Below are 7,421 nucleotides of genomic sequence, written 5' to 3'. Positions count from 1 at the left end.
ATGTATCAAACTAGTCACTATGTTATTGTTTGAAGAATCGCTTATAAATTAGAACCTATCGGGGGTCGATAGAATTATTGACAATAAATAATTAATTATATAAATAATAGCTGTGTTAAATTAATTATTATATCGTTGTTTTTCGAAATTACTAAATGTTGGTCCTCGATATAGAAACACTGATTACAAATTAATATTTATTAAAATAATCAGAGTTTAGTAATTATATTATCATATGTGTGTAGTAAATAAATATAAGTTTAGGGGTCGAAAAAAAAAACTATTCTGAATCGATACAATTATTATTACAACATATGTTATGTACTATGAAATAGGTTGGGACATCTTGAATTTAGTTAATAACAGCAGAGGCATACGTGTTATTAAATTGTTTAACATATTTAGATCATCTTAGGAATTGTAATGCGTCGCATAAATATCAATATGTGATCTAACTAGTTGCAGATAGTAAACTGTCTAGATTATAATAATAATAATAATAATAATAAACTCTTTATTGTGCACATAGAAGAAATACAATAAGAAAAAAAAAAAAAAAACAATAAATAGAAAATTATGAACAAAAGGCGGTCTTATCGCTATAAGCAATTTCTTACAGACAACCTGCAAGATAGGACTAACATACACAGAAGAGGTAGATGGCACTAGAATTATCAAACTAATTAATAGACATACATATATACATATATATATATATATATATATATATATATATATATATATATATATATATATAAATAAATATACATACATATATTCAATATATTGGAAGATTTCAGAGTTAAATAGGAAAAAAAAAAAAATTTGCTATAGGGACAGATAATGAGACCTTAGACGATTTTTAAATATTGTATGAGATTGAGCGGATCGAATGGAGAGTGGTAGAGAGTTCCAAAGGCGAATGGCTAGGACAGTGAAAGAGTTGGAATAATATGTAGAGGAGTGAGCAGGATCGTCAGACAAAGGCTTCTGGTGCTACGCAAAGCAGAACCGGGGGATTTAGAGTGAAATAAAAAATTTGTTTTTAGATATTCTGGAGTAGAGGGATGGAAAAGAATGGTGTAAAGAAGGCATAGTATGTGAAAATTCCTGCGAAGACGAATGGGAAGCCACTTGAGTTGATTGCGAAAATTGGAAATGTGGTCATACTTACGGAGACCAAATATGAATCGTATGGACATATTTTGGAGTCGCTCAAGTTTATTTAATTGTTCTTCAGTGAGATTTACATAGCAGGAATCCGCATAATCTAGGATTGGAAGTAACAAGGAATTTGCGAGCGCAGTTTTGGTATCCACTGGTAGGAAGTTCCGCAACCTATTAATGCTTCCGACGGCTGCAAACATTTTCCGACTCAACTGTGAAATTTGTGGTGACCAAGACAAATTTTCATCAAAAAGAATTCCAAGATTTTTGACCTGAACGGAATATTTAATGTCATGGCCATCAAAGGTAACTGGTGGTAGATGATTGAAGTCTAATCTAGAAGTAAAATACGAACTTCCAATAATTATACACTGTGTTTTTTTAGGATTTAATATAAGGCCATAAGCTTTGCTCCAGTCAGATATATAGGCGAGATCCAGATTTATATCGTGAATAGCATCGCTAATATTAGGCAGATCAGCTTGTGAATAAATTTGAAGTTCATCTGCATAGAGGTGGTAGGATGAACGAAGATGAAGTGTGATAGAATTGATAAATAAAGTGAAGAGAAGAGGAGATAATACGCCACCCTGAGGTACGCCCGCAGTCGTTGTACACCAGGATGAACTAATATCATCAATACGAATACGCTGCCGGCGCCCATACAGGTAAGTACGAAACCATTCAAATACCGTTGGAGATATGTTAAGAGTACGTAGCAAACTGAGTAAGATGTCAAAGTCTACGGTATTGAACGCATTACTGAAGTCCAATAATGTTAGCACTGTCAGCTGCGATTTGTCCATACCAAGTCGAATGTCATCGGTAATCTTGATCAGAGCTGTAGTCTAGATTTAGAAGATTATTTGTAGAAAGGAAATTGTATATTTGTTTATGGACAAGCCGTTCTAAAACTTTGGAGAGGAATGGAAGAATGGAAATGGGTCGATAGTCTGAAAAATTCAGCGGGTTTTTGGTTTTGGAGAGAGGAATTATAAGCGCGTCTTTCCAAGAGGTCGGGAAGATGGCAGATGATATAGAAAAATTTAAGATAAAAGTAATGGTTGGAAGAATGATATCAAGGATAGGAATTATCATATCACGACTGACGTTATCATTACCGATGGCATTCGACGATACAGCAAATATGTTTCTCTTAACATCACAATCGGAAAATTGAGTAAAAGAAAAGGAAGAAATATCAGGAGTTGACAAAGTGGAAAGAACATTTAGTGTGCTTAATTTATCATTGTTGTCAAAGTCAACGGAAGAACAGAAGTGCCTGTTAAGGCTTTCGAAGTCTAAATCGCAGTTTGTCAAATTTTGAGCTTTCCCAACTCCCAATGTTCTGAGAAATTTCCAGACTTTGGCTGGATCACCATTCTCTACTGATTTGTGAATGTGGCGACGTTGAGCATGCCTACAAGCCCTATTGCAGAGATTCCTTGCTTGAATGTAATATTCACGATATTTCTCAGGATTGGATCTGAACTTCGCTTTGGCCTTATTTTTTTTAACCTGCAGAGCCCTGATCTCATCTGTCAACCACGGAGCAGGGAGATGTTTAACCCGTACTGGACGAACAGGAGCATGTCGGTCGTAGAGTTCCAATAAAAGCGAGTTAAATAATCTAATTTGGTCATCCACTGATGTTGCATTGTGAATAGCCACCCAGTCCGCAGCAGACGCATCGTTACGCAATCTTACCTGATCAATGCCACCAAAACTACGCCGCATTAAGACTTTATGTTTAGGTTTAGGAGGACGGATTTTGTAAGAAAGAAAAATGAGATTGTGGTAGGAGAACGCATCTGCAGGACACTGACTATGCCTAGCAACATGATTAAGAGAGGAGACAAACAGAAGATCTAATAGGGAAGGATTACAGTTTGGGAAGAAGTGAGTCGGCTGTAGAGGTAGAATATTCAGATTACAGGAATCAGCAAGAGATCTAAGGCGGTTAGCACGGTAGTCAGTTTTGAGTAAACATGTGTTGAAATCGCCCATAATAATAGTATGATGAAAGGAGGGGATAAGATTTTCGAGGGTGTTTTCAAGGAAAGAGAAATAATCAATGGAAGATGAGGGACTATAAAAAACACCTAAAAGAGTTTTAGAGTGCAAGAAATCAACATTAATAAAAAGAAATTCTGGTTCTAGAGAAGGGTTCGATATATCAGAGGAGAGGATAATTTTATAAGAAATATAGTCACGAAGATAAATGGCAACTCCACCACCACCCCCCTTGACACGATCATTACGAATCAGGTTAAAACCGGGCAAGGAATAGGAGACAGATGGAAGACAAGGTTTTAACCATGATTCTGAAATTAAGATAGCATGTAAATTTTCGACATTAAAAGATGTTAGAAAATCAGGAAAATGGGCCGGAATGCTTTGAGCATTAATATGCACCACATTAAATTTTTTTACAGTATTCTCAAAGTTAATATTTAAAGTCTCATTAAGGGGAATAAAATCATTATACGTAGAATTATAACTAGATGTCGAACTCGAAAATGAAGAGTAATGTTCTTCCAACATATATTTATATACTAATTATTAAAAATAATAAACAAATAACTAAATAAATATAACTTTTAAAAAATTTAAATTAATTAACAATTTTTAAAATATTATCTACCTGCACATAAAGATCTCTAATTAATATTTTTACATATTAAATTTTTTCAACCTTTAATATACATAAACAAAACAAAAAAACAATGAACGTGCAACGGAACGTCTCTAAGTGATTATTTTACGTACTGACAACACTAATGAACACAGACAATGACATTTAAACTTGACATGATAAACAATGACACTACACTTGACATTTAGTTGACAGTTTTGATTAGACATAAGGATTTTAATATTTTACTTATTGACATGTTTACATATAAAAGAAAAACAAAATTAATTCGTAGGTAGCGTAATAATTATGAGTTTCTGAGGTAAAACTAAATTGAAAAAGTATATACTACAGTGAATCAGTAATAAAGAATACTCGACATACAATAATAACAAACAATTCTACTTTCTATGGCGTTTTGATCGAATCGTAGTGACGGCAGGGTCTTTGGCAATGACTGGGGTCGATGCAGATTGGACTGTTGAGGCCGGCAATGAGCTAATCAGCTTGCTCAGCTCACCAGAACAACTTATGCGATGCCTTGTACCAACCCCATCAGCGACGACGATGAAACCGTCATGCGACCAACAGTTTTTGATGCCAAAGTGTTGTCGAGCTGCCATGAATACACTGTCTGACCGCAGTCAGAAATTCTGATATGGTGATCCCGCTGCCCTTAAGTTTAGTTTTGGCATACCATACCTCATTCCTGATGTCTAAGTCACGGAACTTCACAACTATCGGGCGAGGCTTGTCTTTCAATGTACGACCAAGACGGTGACACCGAGAGATATGTCCTGTAGTGAAGTCTCCAATGTCTAGCCTGTCTATGACGACCTTCGCTACCACCTGGGCTACAGATTCCCGTTGTGACTCTGGCACTCCATGCAGCAACAACATTTTGCGTCTACTACGCATCTCCATCTGTTCTTGTTGGCGGGCAATTATTTCCACTTGCTTCTGAAGACTAGTGAGTGCAGTTGTTATAAAGCTCCGGAAAGTGACAAAGTCAGATTCAAGCGAAGGCACTGTAGCTGGTGTGTTGTTTGCCTTCAGCTGGTTTTGGAACTCAGCCATAGTCTTATTAAAGTGCTCCATCATACCCGCCATTGTAGTGTGCAGTGTGTCCATTTGAAATGATTTGAAGTGAAGAATGAAAGGAAAATTATCACAGCAGGTAGATAATAGATTAGATTTACAAATTCATGTAAATAGTATTAAAACTTTTTCTTTTAAATAATTAATAAATAAATTTAAAACAGAGAGGTGTAATTTTACGTCTGTTGCGTTTCACAGCTACCCACAAAAAAAAAAAAACCAGATAGATTATAATAGATTACCCAGCACATTTAAAATAATATAATCGTAAAATGTGTCAAAATAATTTACGATGCAATGTTATTTATTTTGCATGTAAATATTGAACCGGATGATAAATTGGTTATCTACAGAATTAAGAGAAAGTCAATTTTTGACATACAAGGGATGATACTATAATGAAATATTCAAAAATAAATTTTTCTTACTTTCGAATAAGTAATTTTGTATTACGCAGATGTCATACTTGTTAGATTGTCAAAAGTAACAAATTTCAATGTGAAGGGGAATATAGGCAAATTATTACAGAGTAGATAGAGATATATGGTCCTTTATCAAGTGGTATATTATTTATATAATATATTCTATAAATGGATATAAGCTCATGTTCGGTTATTCTTCCATAAAAGGTAAATAATTCTATAATTATATATTATATAGAAATGCATAAGTTATCAAAAGATTAGGCTGTACAAGACATACTTGGTCATGAAGCAGATTGTTAATTTATATATTACGGGGTGAACCTGATATGAAATTTCTGTAATTATCATTCTGGTAGAACTTCATGATAATTAGGGGGTCGGCTGTGACGGTTCACCTATACCCATATGTATATTAAAAATATTTAGTTCAAAAGTAGTAGGTATTTGATTTTAAAACAATTCGTTTTGAGACTTCATTTCATTACTAAACATAGAATAAATTACTATAAATTAGATTACATGAGAAACATCATATTATTTAAGGTATAAGATATATTATATAATTTTATGCAAAACAGTACAAAATAAATATTACATAAAATCAATCTTAAGAAGTCGAAATTAGTCACCTCAAAACGATAGCTGTGAATGCGCATAGCAACGTAAACATTATTAACACAAATAGGTACATTGGTAAAAATATGTCTATAAATAGACATCAAAAATGTAACAGGACTCAGTTTCGGAGTGTTCGTCAAAGGGTGCAGGTGATTATGTAATTATTTTATTAGTGATTCCCGCCAATTTCGCGGTAAGTGATTTAATTCTTTTACTTTAAATGCAGTGGTTTAAAATATATTGAGAATAGAATATTTAGGATGTGTTTGTTTCAGCTAAATATATATAATTGTACATATAGGGTTATTAAACCCAGTGCATGTATGTTATTTGACTTATGGCCATAATCCAAACTTCGTTTGATTGTGAGGCATTGCGGTTATAATAAGAATTTAGAGCCTTAATGGTTTGGTGGGTTAGTGCACGCTTTGTTTTCTGTTGTTGCGGGTTCGACTCCTCGCACGGCGTATGTATTGATGTGTATGTTTTGTTCCTAAGTATGTTATGTATGTGGTTACATAGATAAAGGTATATAGGTATTTATATCAGTTGCCTGACAACTGAGATGCAGCTTTACTTGCCTTGGGCTACGTGACGCTATGTGAATCATCCAGATTTGTTATTATTATTATTATTTGTTAGATATTGGAGTTATAATAATAATTGAGAGCCTCGATGGTTTGGTGGCTTAGTGCACGCTTTGTTTACTGTTGTTGCGGGTTCGACTCCTCGCACGGTGTATGTATTGATGTGTGTTTTGCTTCTATGTATGTTATGTATGTGGTTACATAGATAAAGGTATATAGGTATTTATATCAGTTGCCTGACAACCGAGATGCAGCTTTGCTTGCCTTGAGCTAAGTGACGCTATGTGAATCGTCCAGATTTATTATTATTACTAAGTGTTAGACATTGGAGTTCTAATAAGAATTGAGAGCCTCGATGGTTTGGTGACTTAGCGCACGCTTTCTTTTCTGTGTTCGCGGGTTCGATTCCTCGCGTGGTGTATGTATTTGTGTTCGCGAGTATGTATGTTTGTAACAGGTAGGGGTTTCTATGTATGTTATGTATGTGGTTACATAAATAAAAGTATAAAGGTATTTATATCAAATGTCCGTCACCCGGGACGCGACTTTGGTTGCCGTGGGCTACGTGACGCTGTGTGAATCGTTCAAGTTCGTGTTACTATGCAGATACAACAACGTCTATAATTGTGTGATTGTGTGCATGTTAGTATTATAAAATTATTTTCTCTAGGTTTTAGATGTATTTACTTCCTTTCTATAATTTGTGTAATTTTATTATTTTCTATTATTGTGTTGTGTGCATGTTAGTATTATAAAATTATTTTCTTTAGGTTTTACATGTGTTTATTTCCTTTTTCTATAAATCGTGTGTTTTACTATGTGCTTAGATATTAGGTAATTGTACACCATACAACGGCTAAAATATATATTTAGGTAAATTGTGTTTTTAAC

At 34.2% G+C, this 7,421-nt stretch overlaps 1 pseudogene; it reads right to left on the bottom strand.

Moving 5' to 3' along the window:
- Positions 1 to 4,053: 4,053 nt before the first annotated feature.
- Positions 4,054 to 4,996, bottom strand: LOC131841366 (uncharacterized; annotated as a pseudogene).
- Between the last annotated feature and the right edge of the window lie 2,425 nt (positions 4,997 to 7,421).

This window comes from Achroia grisella, unplaced genomic scaffold (genome assembly GCF_030625045.1).
Source record: "Achroia grisella isolate CSIRO2021 unplaced genomic scaffold, CSIRO_AGI_Agris_v1 utg1594, whole genome shotgun sequence".
Classification (NCBI taxonomy): Eukaryota; Metazoa; Arthropoda; class Insecta; order Lepidoptera; family Pyralidae; genus Achroia; species Achroia grisella.
Note: the sequence above shows the minus strand (reverse complement) of the source record. Positions and strands in the feature narration are given on the sequence as shown.